At 41.7% G+C, this 21753-nt stretch overlaps 1 protein-coding gene across 3 annotated transcripts in view; it reads left to right on the forward strand.

Moving 5' to 3' along the window:
• The first annotated feature begins 7437 nt into the window (after positions 1–7437).
• wwp2 (WW domain containing E3 ubiquitin protein ligase 2) overlaps positions 7438–21753 on the forward strand; it is a 236697-nt gene continuing 222381 nt past the window's right edge. For 2 of the 3 annotated variants that reach the window (XM_041191191.1, XM_041191194.1), the window contains exon 1: positions 7443–7485. The gene's annotated coding sequence lies outside the window, so the exon portion shown is untranslated. Of the gene's footprint in view, positions 7486–20374; positions 20719–21753 lie in introns of all 3 variants that reach the window. The other variant, XM_041191193.1, reaches the window with a different exon arrangement.

Consider the following 21753-nt stretch of genomic DNA (forward strand, 5'->3'; position numbering starts at 1 on the left):
TCCACAGCAGAGTGGAAGAGAGTTTAAGAGGTTGTGTGGCATGCCTTTATTGAAGCTATAGCAGTTTGTCTTGGGTAATATTACTAGATTTTTATAGTTAATTGTCTATAAAGGAGAGTTGTGGGTCTGACCAAGTAGGGAGTCTTTTGGGGGAATGTTTTGCAAGACTAATTTTAACTCTGTAACTGTAATCTTGTGTGCTTAAGTTTTCTTTCCTTCTTGTTAATAAAACTTTTAATTTTTTAAATCCAAAGAGTTTTACTGGACTTCTTGCTTGCTGTTTTCTTCTCATTTTCAGAATACAAAAAAGGCTATGGCCTGTAAGCCAAGTTTCCCTCTGGAATTTGGTTTGCTTAGCAATTAACATCTGCTGTGGTCATAACACTCCACCACACTCTCAGACAGTTCACTCCAGATCCCAACCACTCGCTGTAAAAAAAAGTTTTTCCTTGTGACGCTTTTCCTTTTTAACCAATTACTTTAAATCTATGTCCTCCAGTTCTCGATTCTTTCACGAGTGGGAACAGTTTCTCCCTATCTGCTCTGCCATGAGTTGGAATACCTGTATCAAATCTCCTCTCAACCTTCTCTTCTCGAAGGAAAACAGTCCCAACTTCTCCAATCTCTCTTCATAACAGAAGGACTATTGTCTTATATATGTTTTTGTTAATTATTGCATTTTAAAAAATCATTCGTGGGATATGGCAGTCGCTGGTTCAGCTAGCATCAATTGCCCATTCCTAATTCTCCTTGAGAAAGTGGTGGTGAGCTGTCTTCTTCAACCACTGCAGTCTGTGTGGTGTAGGTACACCCACAGTGCTGTTAGGGGAGGAGTTCCAGGATTTTGACCCAACAACAGTGACGGAACGGCAATATATTTCCAAGTCAGGGTGGTGAGTGGCTTGGAGGGGAACTTGCAGGTGGTGGTGTTCTCATGTGCCTGCTGACCTTGTCCTTCTAGATGGCAGTGGTCGTGTGTTTGGAAAGTGCTGTATAAGAAGCCTTGGTGAGTTCCTGAAGAGCATCTTGTAGATGGTACACACTGTGCATCGGTGGTGCAGGGAGTGAATAAATGTGGGTGGAGGCCAATCAAGTGGGCTGCTTTGTCCTAGATGGTGTTAAGCTTCTTGAGTGTTGTTGGAACGGCATTCATCCAGGCAATTGGAGAGTATTCCATCACAGTCCTGACCTGTGCCTTGTGGATGGTGGACAGGCTTTGGGGAGTCAGGAGGTGAGTTATCTGCTGCAGGATTCCCAGCCTCTGACCTGCTCTTGTAGCCACAGTATTTATATGGCTGGTCCAGTTCAGTTTCTGGTCAATGGTAATCCCCAGGATGTTGATAGTCTGTTATTAATGAGGTATTTACCTGCCCCATTTACTTCTGATTCTTTAGTCTCTTCCTGCATTTATCAACACCAGGTCGAGAATGCAAGTAGGAACAATATTGCAAGGCATTACTTATACCAGTCTGCAACTAGATCTTCAGAGATCTGGGAGATTGGCATAATTTTGCTCTCAGTTTTCCAGTTTTCATTTTTTAAGTTATAAAGATGTAAAACACATAATTTGCACAGTTGTTCTCTTTTCTAGCTAACTAATTTTTAACTACTTGTCCCTCAGTATTACATTATTTAGTGAATATTGGAAAAGTGCTGGAGAGCAATTTATGTTCATGGAAATATTTCTCAATGTTAATCACCTCATTCAGCTGAGAAGGCTGGAAAAAGGAAAGATTTAGATTTTTCACAGAATGTTAGCAGAATAGGGACACATCATAATACAGTAAAACAATCAAGTCAGAGGTAGTACAGCTGCATTAAGTTTCAAGGGGGTAAGGCAAGGCTGAATGGCCTCTACTTTAATACCAGGAATATTACAGGTAAAACGGATGAGTTAAGGGTGAGGATTGACACGTGGAATTGTGATATTGTAGCCATCACTCAGACATGGTTGAGGGAGGGGCAGAATTGGCAGCTCAACATTCCAGGAAATAGAATCTTCAGGCGAGACAGGGGAGGGGATAAAAGAGTAGGAGGCATTGCATTATTAGTTAAGGGGTCAGTTACTGCAGTAAGGAGAGATGATATGTTGGAGGGGGCATCGAATGAAGCTTTGTGGGTAGAGCTTAGGAATAAAAAAGGGGCAGCCACATTGTTAGGTGTTTATTATAGGTTCCCAGATAGTCAGCGGGAAATCGAGGAGCAAAATGTGCACAATTTGCGGAGGTGTATAAAAACAATAACAAAGGGTAATTATCTTAGGTGATTTCAACTTTCCCAACATTAATTGGGATAGGCATAGTGTTAAGGGCTTGGATGGAGTGGATTTCTTGAAATGTGTACAGGAGAACTTTTTAGGTCAATATGTAGAGGGTCCAACAAAGGATGGCGCAGTGCTGGACCTAATTCTGGGGAATGAAGCCGGACAGGTGGCTGAGGTGGTGGTGGGGGAGCATTTTAGTGATAGCAAACACAACATGATACAGTTTGAGTTTGTTATGGACAAAGAAATAGATAAGTTGCAAAAAAATGTTTTGGATTGGAGGACAGTGAATTTTAGTAAAATAAGGCAGGATCTGGCCAACGTAGCCTGGGAACAGATACTTGTGGGGAAATCTACAGAGGAGCAGTGGGGGGGAGGGGCATTCAAAAAAGGAAATGGGGAGGGTACAGACTCAACATGTTCCCTCTAGGGTGTTAGGAAGCCCAGAGAACCATGGATGACCAGAGATATTCAGGTTCCAAACAGAAGGAAAAGAGAGGCTTTTAGCAGGTACAAGGGAAGCAAATCAGCAGAGGTATTAGTGGAGTACAGAAAGTGCAGGGTGGAGCTTAAGAAAGCAATTAGGAAAGCAAAGAGAGGATATGAGAAAGCTCTGGCTGGTAAAAGTAGGGAAAATCCCAAGATATTCTATAAGTATATCAGTGGGAAGAGGATAACCAGGGAAAGAGCAGAGCCCATAAGGGACCAAGGGGGCAATTTATGGGTGGATCCAGATGACATTGCTAGAGTGTTGAATGAATACTTCACATCTGTCTTCACCCAAGAGAATGAGGATGAACGTATCGAACTCGGGGACAGAGACTGTGAGGTTCTTAAGCAAATTGATATAGGGAGTGACAAGATATTGGAGGCATTGGCAGGCTCCGATCTCCAGGTCCGGATGATTTGTATCCCAGACTGCTGAGGGAGGCAAGGGAGGAGATCGCTGGGACTCTGACCCAAATTTTTAATTCCTCTCTGGCCACGGGGGAGGTGCCAGAGGACTGGAGAACAGCTAATGTGTTTCCGCTATTTAAGAAGGGTTGTAGAGATAAGCCAGGGAACCACAGGCCAGTGAGTCTCATGTCAGTGGTAGGGAAACTATTGGAGAAAATTCTGAAGGAGAGAATCTATCTCCACTTGGATAGTCAGCATGGCTTTGTCAGAGGGAGGTCATGCCTAACAAATTTGATTGAATTTTTTGAGGTGACCAGGTGTGTAGATGAGGGTAGTGTGGTTGATGTAGTCTATTTGGATTTCAGCAAAGCCTTTGATAAGGTCCCACATGGGAGACTTATAAAGAAGGCAAATAAACATGGGACACAGGGTAATTTGGTAAGGTGGATTCAAAATTGGCTTAGTTGTAGGAGACAGAGGGTGATGACAGAAGGATGCTTTAGTGACTGGAAGCCAGTGTCCAGAGGCGTACCACAGGGATCTGCGCTGGGTCCCCTATTATTTGTTATTTATATAAACGACATAGATGACTATGTGGGAGGTAGGATTAGTAAGTTTGCAGATGACATAAAGATTGGCCGGGTGGTTAACAGTGAGGTTGAGTGTCTTGGGCTACAGGAAGATATAGATGGGATGGTCAAATGGGCAGATAAGTGGCAGATGGAATTTAACCCTGAAAAGTGTGAGATGATACACTTTGGAAGGAATAATTTGACAAGGAAGTATTCAATGAACAGCATGACACTAGGAAGTTCTGAGGAACAAAGGGACCTTGGCGTGTGTGTCCACAGATCTCTGAAGGCGGAGAGGCATGTTAGTGGGGTGGTGAAAAAGGCATATGGGACATTTGCCTTTATCAATCGAGGCATAGATTACAAAAGTAGGGAGGTCATGTTGGAATTGTATAGAACCTTGGTGAGGCCACAGCTGGAGTACTGTGTGCAGTTCTGGTTGCCACATTATAGGAAGGATGTGATTGCACTGGAGGGAGTGCAGAGGAGATTCACCAGGATGTTGCCTGGGATGAAACATTTAAGTTGTGAAGAGAGGTTGGATAGACTTGGGTTGTTTTCATTGGAGCAGAGAAGACTGAGGGGCGACCTGATCAATGAGAGGCATGGACAGGATGGATAGGGAGCAGCTGTTCCCCTTAGTTGAAGGGTCAGTCACGAGGGGACATAAGTTCAAGGTGAGGGGCAGCAGGTTTAGGGGGGGACGTGAGGAAAAACTTTTTTACCCAGAGGGTGGTGACGATCTGGAATGCGCTGCCTGGGAGGGTGGTGAAGGCGGGTTGCCTCACATCCCTTAAAAAGTACCTGGATGAGCACTTGGCATGTCATGACATTCAAGACTATGGGCCAAGTGCTGGTAAATGGGATTAGGTAGGTAGGTCAGGTGTTTCTCACGTGTCGGTGCAGACTTGATGGGCCGAAGGGCTTCTTCTGCACTGTGTGATTCTGTGATAGGAGTTACTTTGCTCATTAAAACAACCATATTCACACAATGCAATATTTTAAAAGCTATTTGGTATTTTATCACAGACAAGTATGTATCTATACAGTTTTATTTTTGGCATATTGTTGAGATTTCTGTTTGTCCTTTTTTAACTTGCAGGAAGTTTATCAATCACAATGGCCAAGGACATTCATTGAAGCACATTTTCCATTCTATTGCCAGAGACATAACTCCGGGCTCTGATGTCAGATGGTAGTTGATAATGGTTTAAAAAAATCTTTGTTTCATTGTTGTGAGGTACCACTCACTAATCTGTTAAACTCATTGCCGCAAGAACTTATAGAAACGATGACCTCAGAGCTTCCTTTATAAATTCCTCAGTTGATCAGTTTTCGGAGCGTATTCAACTATTTAACATCAAACTGCATGAAATTTGGAATTTCGAGAAGCTGAGTACTGACTATACTATTTACAAATACCGAGAGACATGTGAAATAATTACCACTGCACCTTCCTCAGCTGGTTGCAATATTCTCTTGGACTGAGCAATTCACCTCGTCCCACTACCCCTGCCTACTACTTGTAACCCTGCACATTCTTTTCCTAATTAATGCTCAACATCAACTACTTTTTCATGGGGAAGCAGAATGTTCACATCTAGTTTGTATCTTGTTTTCCAATGATTTTCATATCAAATTACACAACAGGTCTGTCAGCAATGTGAGAAAAATAATAACTCCTTGGATGTAGACATTGGAACTCAGTTCAGAATGGATCTGTTATACATTTCCAGCATTTTCTTTGAAATCAGGTTTACAGCACTTGCTCTTTTTTCTTATCTCTGCTTTTAAAAGTGAATTTATGTTGATGATAGGTATAGGTGTAAACTCACTGGAGTATTCAATTCCCTCTGGTAATGTACAGTTTAACACTTTTACATAGATTTTGCATAGTTAATAAACTGCACAGTTTACACTTTTATATAGATTCTTTTGCATAGTAAATAAACTGCACAAAGGAATATTACACCAACACGCTAATCAGTACACTACTAGAGACCTATATTAATTAACTGGTGAATGTGAAAGATCCATATTGAAGAAAAGTATCAATTCTCCCAGTGTCTTGAGTAACATTCTTCTCTGAATCCATATTACCAGATTATCAGATGGCCTGGTCATTCATTTTCTGTTTAGCGGACCTTGCTATTTGCAATTTTGCTGCAGCATTTGTCATAGAGTCATAGAGGTCTACAATACAGGAAAAGCCCCTTCAGCCCATCGAGTCTGCGCTGGTCAAACAAGTACCTAACTATTCTAATCCCTTTTTCCAACATTAGCCCTATAGCCTTGTATGCCATGGCATCACAAGTGCACATTCAAATACCTCTTCAATGTCATGAGGATTTCTGCCTCTCCCACCCTTTCAGGCAGTGAGTTCCAGATTCCCACCACCCTCTGGGTAAAAAAAAATTCCTCATATTCCCTCTAAGCCTCCTGCTCCTTACCTTAAATCTATGCCCCCTGGTTATGGATCCCTCCACCAAGGGGAAAAGTTCCTTCCTGTCTATCCTATCTATGCCTCTCATAACTTAATACAGCTCAATCATGTTCCCCCCCTCAATCTCCTCTGCTCCAGAGAAAATAAGCCCAGCCTATCCAATCTCTCCTCATAACTAAAACTCTCCAGTCCAGGCAACATCCCGGTAAATCTCCTCTGCGCTCTCTCTTGTGCAATCACATTCTTCCTATAATGTGGATTTCAGAACTGCACACAATACTTTAGCTGTGGCCTAACCAGCATTTTATACAGTTCCAGTATAATCTCCCTGCTCATATATTCTATGCCTTGACTAATAAATGCAAGTATCCCATATGCCTTCTTAACCACCTTATCTACCTGTCCCGCTGCCTTAAGGGACCGGTGGACATGCACACCAAGATCCCTCTGATCCTTAGTACTTCCCAGAGTCCTACCATTCATTGTGTATTCCCTTGTTTGTCCTGTCCAAGTGCATCACCTCACAATTATCCGGATTAAATTCCATTTACCACTGCTCAGCCCGTCTATATCCTCCTGTAATCTAAGGCTATCCTCCTCACTATTCACCACCCCACCAATCTTCGTGTCATCCGCGAACTTACTGATCAACCCTCCTACATTCAAGTCTAAATTGTTTATATATACCACAAACAGCAAAGGACCCAACACCATTCCCTGTGGTACCCCACTGGACACAGGCATCCAGTCACAAAAACACCCCTTGACCATCACCCTCTGCTTCATGCCAGTCAGCCAATTCTGGATCCAATTTGCCAAATTGCCTTGGATCCCATGGACTCTTACCTTCGTTATCATTCTCCCATGTGGGACTTTAACAAAAAGCCTTGCGGAAGTCCAAGTAGACTACGGCAAATGCATTGCCCTCCTCTACACACCTGGTCACCACTTTGAAAAATTCAAACAAATTGGTCAGACATGACCTCCCCTTAACAAAACCATGCTGACATTTGCCTACCTAACAGTAGTCCTCCATTTGTTATAAAGCATTTTAGGTCATCCCAAGGACATCATAAGATGCAAGTTCCTTCCATTAAATTATCCTGACCTTTCTAGAGCAGGACATATCAAAATGAGTCACATTTTGGTTGAACATTAAGAGACGGGGAAGTGGACCGCTCAGACTGAGCTGCCGAGGCCTGTCTCCAAGATCAGCCTTGCTGTTGCTAGGGCTGCAGCAGCACTTCCGGTCAGGTGACAGCAGTCAGCTGACGCTGTCGAAGGAGGCGGAAGTGGAAGCAGCGGCCGAGGTAAAAGTGGAGGCTCCTGGCCGCTGGCATGGAAATTTATTGGTGCTTTGGGTTGGGGTGGTTCGGGCCTTGACCCCCGAGGAGCGGCTAGTTTATTTTGTTATCATTTTTAATTGTTTATTTTTAAGCAAGGAGAGGGGGGCGCGAGCGCGCGGGGGGGGGGGCGGGCCGTGAAGCCGGCAGCGCTGCGTTTGTTCAGGCTTCGAGTCGCTTATAAATAATAATAGCGGCTGGTCGGCTGCTGGGGGGGGGGGCGGGCGGGTGGGGGGGCAGAGTCAGTCAGTGCGTCCCCAGGGCTCTGAACTCAGAGTCTGGCAGGTGGAGAGTGCTGCGGGGTAACGCTTCATATTCCACTTTCCAGAAAATTCGCTTAACTTGCCTTCCGTTAAATGCCACAGGGGGCTTGAAATGTCAAAACAACTTGTGCAGACTCCAGCATTTAGTGGAATACCCCCTTGGTTTTATGTCAGCCATAAACTCCTGGATGCGTTTGCTTCTCTCCTGTATCTGGAGCAAATAAAGGGATTTGGGTGCATTTCTGTACATTTTTAGTGTGTGTCTGTCTTTTTTTGCCTGATTCCAGAGACGGGGCTTGACCTGAGATTGGAAGGGGCAAACTCCATGGAGGAGGAAATCCTCCCCCTACCCCCCCCCCCCCCCTTTCCCTTTCCCTTTCCCTGGGAGCTGCTTCAGATCTTAATACCCGATTTATGCCCTGGACTTCCCTTTGTATTTGTACCCAGAGATATCCGTAACCTGGGGCACAGCCTCATTACGGGGTTGAATAGATTTTTGGATGTTTGGCCGGAAGTGAGTTATGTGCCTAAGTACATTACACCCAAATCCCCTGGATCTTTCCACCCGAGACTCTTATGTACGTACGAATTTTCTTCCCCTGCGCCACAAATTGCCACCGCATTTTCAGGTGCTGCCGGCAACAACGTTATTGCAATGTTTGAATTTTAAAAAATGGATGTCGCCCGAGACCCCTGTTTTCTATTTATTTTAGTGCATTTTTACAGCATAAGTGAAAACATACCCCGATTGTAGATTCTTAACCACGTGCACCTAATATGCATGAATAGTGGTTGAACGAGTTAAAACATTTTTATTTTCGTACTTTAAGAAAATATATAATCTGACTTTGCTCTGCTTAGTCAGTCCATGGTTGTTTTGTTTGTGCTAATTTATGCCCATTTTAAGTTCAGTATATTCTACTGAGATTCCCTGGTAAATTGAGTGTGCATAAACAGAATGAACACAGGAATGGGTATATTTTTGGGTCTAAGTTCCAGGTTATGCCTATGGAGAAAATTCTAGGCTTGGGTTTTGTGTTAAAACAAAACTGAAAGTACTTGACACCAGTGCTAAACTTGCAGTATAAAACACACCCCTCAGTTTGTTATTGTGTTTATAGTGAAATCCTTCCACTATCCCTTTAATGAAGATTTCTTTGAAGTTTTCAGTCAGAATATTTTATTTGTGCACACACAATATCGATTGTCAGGAACGTGTTGCAGAGTTGGGTAATCAAAGGTTATTTTCCTTGTGAGGATTGTGAAAAATTGATACAATTAGAACAGTACTTTTTAAAACTGTGTTCCCTACACACACTGACGCATTCTGAAGATCCTTGTCCTGACTTTCAAAGGCAGTTTTGGCTTCCCATAGAAAAGTAGTGCTCTTGTTACAGAATATTTAACATACAACAAGAATAAGGTGTGATAAAGTTGAAAATGCAGAATACCAAATTCTTGAGGTGCTATGTTTATGGTGCAGAGCATTTTTGCCCTCTGCTGGGTGGATGTCTGACCTTGAAAGCTCTAGTTTGAAAAGCTAAATGTCTATGATAGTCATTTTTGGAATTTGATATCATGTGTTACCCTGAGCATGTAACTCTAAGCCATGTAATGAGCCTGATAATGCCCTGAACTAGAAATAAAGTGCATATGAGGAAAATAAGTCAACATTCTATTAATATATTCTGTAGTAGACATTACAAAAAAGTCACGTGCAAGTGTTAGTAAAATGTTTTGATGTGATTTTGCTTGGTTTGACAGAAGCTTTTTCTTTGTCACTTGTCCATAAAATAGTGTGCCTTGTTCCTCCTAAGCACTTGATGAAAATGTCTCTAAGTTCATGAATCCATTTATGTTGGGGCTTCTTTTTGAAGGAGAGGTGGAAGGAAGGAGAGAAAGTAGTTTGTTGAAGACTTTCTAAAAATCATTGGATTAGGGCTTCCAGCTGTGACTTAAATCCATGATCTTTGGTCCAGAAGCAAGGGTGCTGCCAACCAACAAAATGGTGAAATTTCAAGAATAAAGCATATGTTGTGTATTGTAGGTTGGAACACCAGCAAGTAATTAACTTCAACAGTTTCGCGCACACTATTTTGCTAGTTATTACAGATTGTGTGTGTTTCACTGTTGTTTTTAAAGCACCAGGGAGGCACCATTGCACGATGTTCTGGGAAAATGGCAAAGCTTGTGATTTGTAGCTGTGCTGAAAGTATTTTTGATGAACATCAAAACCTGAGAAATGGCTATAATTGCTATCCTTCCTAAAATGCGGGTGTATCATGAAAAAGCAACAACCTTGATGTGAAAAGATAATTCAAGGTTTGTCAGAAAAGTGGTTCAGTGCACTTGGAAACTGGCTGCTTATGTTTAACAGGAAATGAATTGAAATTGACTTGTTGAACCTGTTATGGGCCCATGAAACTGTCAGAACTAGGCAGACACTAACATAAACTTTGGAAATGGATTGATCATTTAGCTTGTATATAATAATTGTAGAAAAAACCTTTTTATAGAGAGCCTATTCATGTTGCACTCAAATGGCCTGAAGCACTTTTAAATACAACAAATTACTTGGGTATAGTAATTGTTATGTAGATAAACATGGCAGCCCTTTTCCACCGAGCCAAGTCCCACAAACAACACAAAAGACCACTCAAATCTTTTTTTTGGGGTAATGTTAGTTCAGGGAACAATATTAATCAACAAATTAGGAGAATTTCCTGCAGCTCTTGGTATAAAGTTGTGGGATCCTGAACAACTAAGTCACCAGAATAAGCAGATGGGGCATTAGTTTAACAACTTCTCCAACTGCAGCACTTCCTCAGTTTTATATCCTGTGTCTAGATTTATGTGCTCACATCCTGATCTAGGATTTGCACCTACCAGTCTTTGGGTACAAATGGAAGTGCTTCTAATAAGCCAAAATGGCTGCGTTTGTAACTGCTTTGCACTCCTAGAAACAATTGAATGGTTTCTGGTCAAGCGAGATGATCATGTGGTCCATCTACCATGTATATGATTGTCAGAATGAAGAGGTTACGTGTAGAAGCCATCTAGCACAACTTCCCTGCTTTTCAGTTCAAAGTAAGTTGTATTATGCAGCAAAGCCAATTGCTATTTCCCCTTTATTTGTTTAGATAGCCTGATACTTCCCTTTGAAGAACAATTTTTCTTTGCAGTTTCAGAAAGTGATTTTGTGTGGTTAGTTTGCAATCTGAATTTTAACATTGCAGTTTGATATATTTGGTTAAGCAGTGGGTTTTATTTTAATGTGACAGAGATATAATCTGCTTTTGAGTTTTAGTCCATATGCCATCTGATTTGTTTCTCTGTGTATTTCTAACTAGTGCATCTACAAATGTAGTTCGAGTTGCTCTGAAGTATCATACTTTGTTCCTATAGAAGGTTATCATGTGTAAAACTAAAGGCATGACAGAATTTCATTTTTTAACTTAATAGATGTTTAATTGAAAATGTTTTAAATGACTGTCATTCGTTCCCATTAAGAAATAAAAGTAGTCCAGCAAATGACCCTGATGAATCTTTGTACTCAAGGTGGCTGCACTTCTGATTAGGATTGCTATCGTCGATGAATTTTTCTGTATGTAACAATGAGAAGGAACATAGGAAATTAGCAAATAAGAACTAGAGTTGGTCACTTGGCCCCTTGAGTCCACTACGCCATTTAACTTGTTCATGGTTGATCTTTGACCTCAATGCCATTTTTCTGCATTATCCCCATATCCCTTGATGTTTTTAATATATGGAAATCTATTGTTATGGAGGGGGATTCATTTAAACAGCTTTGATTTCTCCTCTCACCACCTGTCTGTAAACAGAAAGGTGTTTTGATTTTGATTTTCCCCCTTTCTGTGGTGGCGTATTTTTCCCACCCCCTCAGTTTTGGTGTGATACTGTTTCTATTAACACCACAGCAAACTAGAGATAGGGTTAGTATATTTGCACACACTCAAACGTAGGAGAGGGGTGTCACTGTGTAGCCGCCAGTACATTAATACAAGAAAAGAGGGCTAGAGAAACAAAAAGGTACAGGGCAAAGACCACAGAGAAAATAAGAATTACTGTTTCACGTGAGTCCAGAAGCAATGTCCATTGGTGTAACCTTTCACAGAGTCAGTAGGTTGAAGACTAATGCTGGATAATTCGCTTTTCCCAGTAACGATGACTTCCACGATGGGATGGGCATGCAGGGGCAAATTAGTCTTGCGAGCAATGGTTCAGAAGATCCAGGAGAAAGAATTTTTATGGGGGCCAGCCATTCACCTGGACTGAGCACATGTTTTGAGTTGCTGCTGCTTGGTTGATAGAAGATGGCAGTCTGCTTTTGCTCCATATGGCAGGGTAACTGGTTCTTCTGGCTTGGGGGGGGTGGGGGGTGCACGACATGTAGAGCTGGATAGAGGGCCAGTGATAGGTGGAGATAACCAAAAGATGTCACAGACAAAAGGACAAAGAGGTCTTGAGATGGTTAATGTTTCAACTTTTAATACTTTGAAAAATGGTTTTGGGGTCCTTTGTCCTATCAGACTGGTCATCTCCGTTCTTAAGGCTTTGGCCTTACAAATGTAAATGGTCTTTGTACAAATCCTTTGGATTTGATTTCTGCAGTTGCAGGGGTCATTCACATCTCTTTAGAGATAATGAGGTAACAGCTGTTCTGAATGCCAGGAAGTTCCTTTTGTTTGAGTCATAGCCAGCAATGGCTTCAGTCATTTTAAAGCCTTTGTCCAGTTTTTAAAAAATATATAAATTAATCATGATGATATATATATTTTTAAATAAAAATATGGAGTGAGGCCTTAGCTCTGGGATACTATTGATCTCTGTCTTGAATATATTCAATGACTGAGCGTCCACAGCTCTCTGGAGTAGAGAATTCCAAAGATTTGTTACCTCTGAGTGAAGAAATTCCTCCTCATCCCAGTCTTAAATGGTCTACCTCTTATTCTGAGACTCTGTCCCCTGGTTCTAGACACCCCAGCCAGGGGAAACATCCTTCTTGCATCCACCCTGACTAACCGTGTAAGAATTTTGTATGTGTCAATAAGATTACCTCTCATTCCTCTAAACTCTAGACAATATAGTCCCAGTCTCCTCATGGGATAATCCTGCCTTCCCAGGGGTCAGCCTGGTGAACCTTCATTGCATTCCCTCTATTACCTGTATATCCTTCCTTGGGTAAGGACACCAAAACTCCACATAGTACTCCAGGCACAGTCTCACCAAGGCTCTATACAATTGCAGCAAGATTTCTTTATTCGTGTACTCAAATCCTCTTGCAATAAGACTAACGCATCATTCGACTTTCTAATTGCTTGTTGCACCTGCATGTGCTGGGATCATTGTTGTTTGTTGTCTTTATCAATGATCTGGATGATAATGTGGTAAATTGGATCAGCAAGTTTGCTGATGACACTAAGATTGGAGGCGTTGTGGACAGCGTGGAAGGCTTTCAAAGCTTGCAGAGGGATCTGGACCAACCGGAAGAATGGGCCAGAAAATGGCAGATGGAATTTAATGCAGAAAAGTGAGAGTTGTTGCATTTTGGAAGGACAAACCAAGGTAGGACATACACAGTAAATGGTAGGGCACTGAGGAGTGCGGAGGAACAAAGGGATCTGGGAGTTCAGATACATAATTCCCTGAAAGTGGCATCACAGGGTTGTAAAGAAAGCTTTTGGCATACTGGCCTTCATAAATCAAAGTATTGAGTATAGGAGTTGGGATGTTATGGTGAGGTTGTATAAGACATTGGTGAGGCCAACTTTGGAGTATTGTGTGCAGTTCTGGTCGCCTAACTACAGGAAGGATATCAGTAAGATTGAAAGAGTGCAGAGAAGATTTACTAGGATGTTGCCGGGTCTTCACGAGTTGAGTTACAGGGAAAGATTAAACAGGTTAGGACTTTATTCCTTGGAGCTTGGAAGAATGAGGGGAGATTTGATAGAAATTTACAAAATTATGAGGGGTATAGACAGAGTAAATGCGAGTAGGCTCTTTCCACTTAGATTAGGAGAGATAAACATGAGAGGACATGGCTTTAGAGTGAAAGGGGAAAAGTTTAGGGGGAACTTCTTCACTCAGAGAGTGGTGGGAGTGTGGAACGAGCTGCCATCTGACGTGGTAAATGTGGGCTCACTCTGAAGTTTTAAGAATAAATTGGATAGATACATGGATGGGAGAGGTCTGGAGGGTTATGGACTGGGTGTAGGTCAATGGGACTAGCGGAATAATATTTCGACACAGACTGAAAGGGCCGAATGGCCTGTTTTTTTCTGTGCTGTAATGTTCTCTGGTTCTGTAGTTCACTTTCAGTGCCTTGTGAACAAGAACACCCTTTGGATATGAACACATAACAACCTCTCACTATTTAAGAAATACTCTATATTTCTGTTTATCCAATCAAATTCGTTAACTTCATATTTTTTCACATATTCCATCTGCCATGTTCTTGCCCACTCAATCAACCTGTCTAATCCCCCTTAAGCCTCTTTGTACCCTCCTTACAATTCCCATTTCCACCTAGTTCAGCAAACTTGGAGATATTACATTTGGTCCCCAAATCCAAATCATTGATATGGATTGTAGATAGCTGGGGCCCAAGCACCGATCCTTGCAGTATTCCACTAGTCAACCTGAGAATGACCTGTTTATTCTTACTTCCTGTTTTCTGTCCATTAACCAATTCTCAGTCCAAGGCAGCATATTATCCCTAATCCCACGTTCTCTAATTTTGCTTAGTAACCTCCTGTTTGGGACCTTTCAAAAGCCTTCTGAAAATCCAAACACAGCACATCCACTGCTTTCCCCTTATCTATTTTTCTCATTACATCCTTACAAAAGTCTAACAGGTTTGTCAAAAATGATTTCCCTTTCATAAACCCATGTTGAGTCTGCCCAATCCTACCATTTTCTCAGTGTCCAGTTATCATGTCCTTTATAATTGTAACATTTTTCCTACTACTGATGTCAGGCTAATCGGTCTGTAGTTCCCTGTTTTCACTCTCCCTTCTTTCTTAAATAGTCTCTCCATCCTTTCTTAAATAGTGGGGTTGCATTTGCTACCTTCCCGTCTTCAGAAACTGTGCCAGAATCTATAGAATTTTAGAAGATGACCATCAATGCATCCACTATCTTTAAAGCCACCTCTTTCAAAGCTTTGGAATGTAGACCATCAGGTCCAGTGGATTTATCAACTTTCAGTTCCATTAATTTCTCCAGTACTACTTTTTTTTACTGATACTAATTTCTTTTAGTTTGTCATGCTTGCTCATCTCTTGGTTCACTGTGGCACTGCTTGTTTTCCGTCGTTCTGTACCCACCTTCTGTCTCTCCCAGCCTCCTACCCCTCCAACTAAAACATTTAATTTGTTAAATAAGCATTGACTTGGGGCATTAGAGGACCTGACTTCAGGGAGGTACAGGGTTTAATTGTGCAAAGTTATATACCAGATAAGAATCTGGAGTGGTGAATCTTGAATCTTTCAGGTTAATTCAGCTCTCTTGTCCATTCCACTTCCTATGATGATTGATGAGTCTTAAAATTATCTTTATTAATGTTTATATTTAGATAAAAATAGAAATATGTATTTTTTTAAAGGGACGTCACTATAGACATGCAGTTTTCCCAAGGCTAAAGAAATAAACACCAAACAACTTGCATTGTTCACCAGTGATTTTGTAAAACCCTTAAACCTGATCTTAAAGTTACAGGGTGCTACAAGAAACCACATTACGAAAATATTTTGCTTGAATATTTAAATGTATTTGGTAAATTTATAATGGATCAATTTAGGTACTTGGGACAGTGTCCTTTGCTTTTTGGTATCAAGCTTTGGCTCTGGGGATTTGCCCTATATGTGAGCTGCAAACACTAGATGTCTTCAAAGTGAAAGGTTTAAGGACCATCTCCTCTGCAGCAGGCCTTTCTACTTACATCTAGCTTGAAAGGAAGAAGAGTAAGACTAGTATTTTAAACTTAAATAAGGGCAACTATATGGGCATGAGGACTGAGCTAGCTGAAGTGAACTGGGATACTAGGGTGGGGGTAGATCAATAGAGAAGCAGTGGCACATGTTTAAGGGGACATTTTAGAATGCTCAGAATAAGTATATTCCTACTATAAAGAAAAATTCTAGAGGGACGATCCATCATCCATGGTTAATGAAAGAAGTTAAGGAAAGCATCAAACTTAAGGAAAAGGTATATAACTGCAAAGATGAGTGCAGATCAGATGTTTGGTCAGAATATAAAGAATGGCAGAGTACTAAGAGGAAACTAGCTAAAAATATAAAAACGGATAGCAAGAGTTTCTACAGGTATTTAAACAGGAAAAGAGGTAGTAAAGTGAGTGCTGGCCCGCTAGAGATTGAGAATGGGAGGTAACTGATAACAAATGGTGGATGAAATGATCAAATATTTTGCTTCTGTCTTCATCATATAGGATACAAAAAATTCCAGTATAGTTATTAATCGGGAGGTGGAAAGGAGAGAGGAACTTGGTGAAATTACAATCACAAGGGAAGTGGCCCTTGAGCAAACTGATGAACTGTGGACTGACAAGACTTTGGGTCCAGATAAACTTCATCCTAGGTTCTTAAAAGAGGTGGCTAATGAGGTAGTAGATGCATTGGTGTTAATTTTCCAAAATTCCCTAGATTCTGGAAAATATTCAAGAAGGGAGGAGGCAGAAAACAGGAAATTATAGGCCAGTTAGCTTGATGTCTGTCGTGGGGAAGGTGTTAGAATCGATCACTAAAGAGGTTATAGCTGGGCACATAGAAAAACTCAAGGTAATTGGGAAAAGTTAGAATGGTTTTGTGAAAAGGAAATCATGTTTAACCAATTTATTAGAGCTTTTTGAAGGAATAACATGCTGTGGATAAAGGGGCGCCTGCAGATGTACTGTACTTGAATTTCCAGCCTCATCTGAGGCAACTCACTTATCGAATGCCTTTTACAAATCCATACATATTACACCAATGCCCTCTATCAATTGAATCAGCCACTTGAAAAATGGCAGAGGGGTTCTGCTAATTCCTTCTTCAGAATCAATTCTTTTCCATGGCATCAAAGATTAGTTGGCAAAATTGGAACTGAACAATAGGCTGTCTTTAAAGAACAGCGTTTGGGTACAATCAAAGAATATTCCCATAAGGGTAAAGAGAAGGCAAACAATCCATTGCACCCTGGATGATATGAGGGAGCAAAATGAAGCAGAAGAATGATACATATAACAGTTGTGAGCTTGATACAATTGAGAATCGGGCTCATTTTAGAGGGTTCAGAGGGTAATTGAAAAAGCAAATAAAAGAAGCAGAGACATCGTATGAGAAGAGAATGGCAGCGAACATAAAATGGAATTCAAATTTCTTCCATATAAATAATAAAAGGGTGGTAAAAGGAGAAGCGGGTTGATTAGGGACCAAAAGGGATTTACACACGGAGGCAGGGGGCATGGCTGAGGTAATAAATAAATTGCATTTAATTCACCTCCCAGCACCCCCACCCTTTTTAGCTTTGACATGCTATACTTGCATTAGTAGTCAGCCTCAATTTTTCACCCAACCAATGTATATTTTACTTACTGTTATCTTATAACTGGGCACAGAGAATCAAGCAGGGAATACAGGCTGTGTTGCGAAGATGCGTGAGAGTTTAAGATTTGTCCACTCTGTCAGATGGTCACGTTTCAAAGTGACATCCGCCCATACCCATGCTGATGGTTCACCTTTATACTATGAGTATAAGTTGACGTGCCCCATTTTTTTTTGGAAGGATATTTTGATGCTTCAAAGGTCCACTGATTTGCTGACATCTACGATGGAGAGGTCAGTGGAATGGGCGGACAAGTGGCAGATGAAATTTAATGCAGAGTGGTGTGAAGTGATTCATTTTGATAGAAAGAATGTGGAGAGACAATATAAAATAAAGGGGACAATTCTAAAGGGCTGAGGAGCAGAAACACCTTGGGGTATAGGTGTACAAACGTTTGGTGGCACGGCAAGTTGAAAAAGCGGTTAATAAAGCCTCCTGGATCGTGAGATTTATAAATGGGGCATAGAGTGCAAAAGCAGGGAAGTTATGATGAACCTGACTCAAACACTTGTTTGGCCTCAACTAGAATACTGGATCCAGTTCAGGGCACCAGACTTTAGGAAGGACCTGAAGGCATTAGAGAGGGTGCCACAAGATTCATGAAAATGGATCAAGGGTGAGGAACTTCAGTTATGTGGATAGATTGGAGAAGAGAAGGTTGAGAGGAAATTTGATAGAGATGTCCAAAATCATGAGGGCTCTGAATAGAATAGCTGCAGGAGAAGCTGTTTACAATTGTGGAAGGATCAAGAACCAATTTAAGGTGATTGACAAAAAAAGAAGCAATGACAACATGAAAAACTTAATAACACAGCAAGTGGTTAGGATCTGGAGTGTGGTGGAGGCAGATTCATAACATTTGAAAGGGAATTGGATCATTATCAGAAAAGGAAAAAAATTGCAGGATTACGAATAGGTTAGTGCAGTTGATGTGGTCTACATGGACTTCAGTAAGGCTTTTGACAAGGTCCCGCATGGGAAAATGGTCAAGAAGGTAAGAGCCTATGGCATCCAGGGCAATTTGGTAAATTGGATCCAAAATTGGCTTAGTGGCAGGAGACAGAGGGTGATGGTCGAAGGTTGTTTTTCCTGATTGGAAGCCTGTGACAAGTGGTGTACTGCAGGGATCGGTGCTGGGACCCTTGCTGTTTGTAGTGTACATTAATGATTTAGACGTGAATATAGGACGTTTGATCAGTAAGTTTGCAGATGACACGAAAATCGGTGGTGTCGTAAATAGTGAGGAGGAAAGCCTTAGGTTACAGGATGATATAAATGGGCAGAGCAGTGGCAAATGGAATTTAATTCTGGGAATTGTGAGGTGATACATTTTGGGAGGACTAACATGGCAAGGGATACACAATGAATGGTGGGACCCTAGGAAGTTCAGAGGATCAGAGGGACCTTGGTGTACATGTCCATAGCACAGATAGATAAGGTGGTTAAGAAGGCATATGGGATACTTGCCTTTATTGGCCGAGGCATAGAATATAAGAGCAGGGAGGTTATGTTGGAGCTGTATAAAACTCTGGTTAGGCCACAGCTGGAGTACTGTGTGCAGTTCTGGTCACCACACTATAGGAAGGATGTGATTGCACTGGACAGGGTGTCAAGGAGATTCACCAGGATGTTGCCTGGGCTGGAGCCTTTCAGCTATGAAGAGAGACTGGATAGGCTAGGGTTGTTTTCCTTAAGAGCAGAGAAGGCTGAGGGAGGACCTGATAGAGGTGTACAAAATTATGAGGGGCACAGATAGGGTAGATAGGAAGAAACTTTTCCCCTAGTGGAGGTGTCAGTAAAGAGGGGACATAGGTTTAAGGTCAGAGGCAGGAGGTTTAGAGGGGATTTGAGGAAAACTTTTTTCACCTAGAGGGTGGTTGGAATCTGGAACACACTGCCTGAGGAGGTGGTAGAGGTAGGAACCCTCACAACATTTCAGAAGTATTTCGATGAGCACTTGAAACACCATAGATACAGGGCTATGGGCCAAGTGCTGGAAAATGGGATTAGAATAGATAGGTGCTTGATGGCCGGCATGGACACGATGGGCCGAAGGGCCTGTTTCTGTGCTGTATAACTCTGTGACTCTATAAAAGACAGGGAGTGGACTAAGTGAGTTACTCATTCAGAGATCCATGAATATTATGAACCGTGTGGCTTCCTTCTGTCTTTTGACTATTTATGGTTCTGTGGTTATCTCTAACAACTTGCTCTGTGGTCCATTAGTAAACATCGCTTTCAGCCTTATGAAGAGAAAAGCAATATATCGAATGTTAGCCATGAGTTTTCTGGTGAGCTATGTTGAAAGTATTGGAATTTCTAAGAAAAACCATTAGATAAACCAGTTCCACATGCTTTTAAGTTAAGAGCCGTTAAGTTAAATCACTTTCAAAATATAAGCTCTCTTCCTGAGCATTTCTCTTTTCATTAATTGTTTCAATGGGTACCATTGTGCTGATGTTACTGCACATTAACTTGCCTTAAACCCTGCCCTTGGTTGGCAAAGGCACAGCTCTATTCTGCCAAAATGACTTTTTTCAGTATTTGTATACTGTAGAAATTGCACTGCAGTGGAGAAGAATACTTTCTGTTGGTTATTCTTCTATTGAATGATTAGCTAAGGGAAGCTGGCCTGATCATGTTCCAGAGAAGGGAGTTTTTGAGCTAGGAAGTGGGGTGGGGATGCAAGAGCAACACAGGTGACTGAGCTTGGAAAGTATGAGTGGCCATGGTAGAAGTAGTAGTATATTTATGCAGTGCTTTAATGTTTGTGAAAATCCTGCAGAAAAATAACGATGTAACATCAAAATATGCAAAGTTGGAAAAGGATGATCATTTTGCTATTAAACTTCAGTTTTTAGGCAGTTGCAATTCTTGATCAATAAATCCTTTTCTATAAAATGAAAATGCATTAATTGATTATCTAGTAATGTTTTCTTGCAAGTGTAAATGTACTTCATTTTTTTTTACAGGGATGCTTTCCTGCAGACTATTGCGCATTCAGTGATGGAAGTAAAATATTCGCTATAAATGGCACCTGCATTTATACTGTGCCTAATGTCCACAGGACCAACTGCTTTACAATTGTAGTCACTTGATGTAGGGGCAAACAGCAACCAAACCGTGCATTACATGGTTCCATAAACAGCCAATTAAGTGATCATAAACAAAAACAAAAACAGAATTACCTGGAAAAACTCAGCAGGTCTGGCAGCATCGGTGGAGAAGAAAAGAGTTGACGTTTCGAGCCCTCATGACCCTTCGACAGAACTTGAGTTCGAGTCCAAGAAAGAGTTGAAATATAAGCTGGTTTAAGGTGTGTGTGTGGGGGGGCGGAGAGAGAGAGAGAGAAAAGTGGAGTGGGGGTGTGGTTGTAGGGACAAACAAGCAGTGATAGAAGCAGATCATCAAAAGATGTCAACAACAATAGTACAAAAGAACACATAGGTGTTAAAGTTAAAGTTGGTGATATTATCTAAACGAATGTGCTAATTAAGAATGGATGGTAGGGCACTCAAGGTATAGCTCTAGTAGGGGTGGGGAGAGCATAAAAGATTTTTTAAAAATTAAAAAAAATTTTTTTTTTTAAAAAATAATGGAAATAGGTGGGAAAAGGAAAATCTTTATAATTTATTGGAAAAAAAAGGAAGGGGGAAACAGAAAGGGGGTGGAGGTGGGGGAGGGAGCTCACAACCTAAAGTTGTTGAATTCAATATTCAGTCCGGAAGGCTGTAAAGTGCCTAGTCGGAAGATGAGGTGTTGTTCCTCCAGTTTGCGTTGGGCTTCACTGGAACAATGCAGCAAGCCAAGGACAGACGTGGGCAAGAGAGCAGGGTGGAGTGTTAAAATGGCAAGTGACAGGGAGGTTTGGATCATTCTTGCGGACAGACTGCAGGTGTTCTGCAAAGCGGTCGCCCAGTTTACGTTTGGTCTCTCCAATGTAGAGGAGACCACATTGGGAGCAGCGAATGCAGTAGACTAAGTTGGGGGAAATGCAAGTGAAATGCTGCTTCACTTGAAAGGAGTGTTTGGGCCCTTGGACGGTGAGGAGAGAGGAAGTGAAGGGGCAGGTGTTGCATCTTTTGCGTGGGCATGGGGTTGTGCCATAGAGGGGGTTGAGGCATAGGGGGGTGATGGAGGAGTGGACCAGGGTGTCCCGGAGGGAGTGATCCCTACGGAATGCTGATAGGGGTGGTGAAGGGAAGATGTGTTTGGTGGTGGCATCATGCTGGAGTTGGCGGAAATGGCGGAGGATGATCCTTTGAATGCGGAGGCTGGTGGGGTGATAAGTGAGGACACGGGGGACCCTATCATGTTTCTGGGAGGGAGAAGGCGTGAGGGCGGATGCGCG

Source organism: Carcharodon carcharias, chromosome 7, assembly GCF_017639515.1.
Source record: "Carcharodon carcharias isolate sCarCar2 chromosome 7, sCarCar2.pri, whole genome shotgun sequence".
Classification (NCBI taxonomy): domain Eukaryota; kingdom Metazoa; phylum Chordata; class Chondrichthyes; order Lamniformes; family Lamnidae; genus Carcharodon; species Carcharodon carcharias.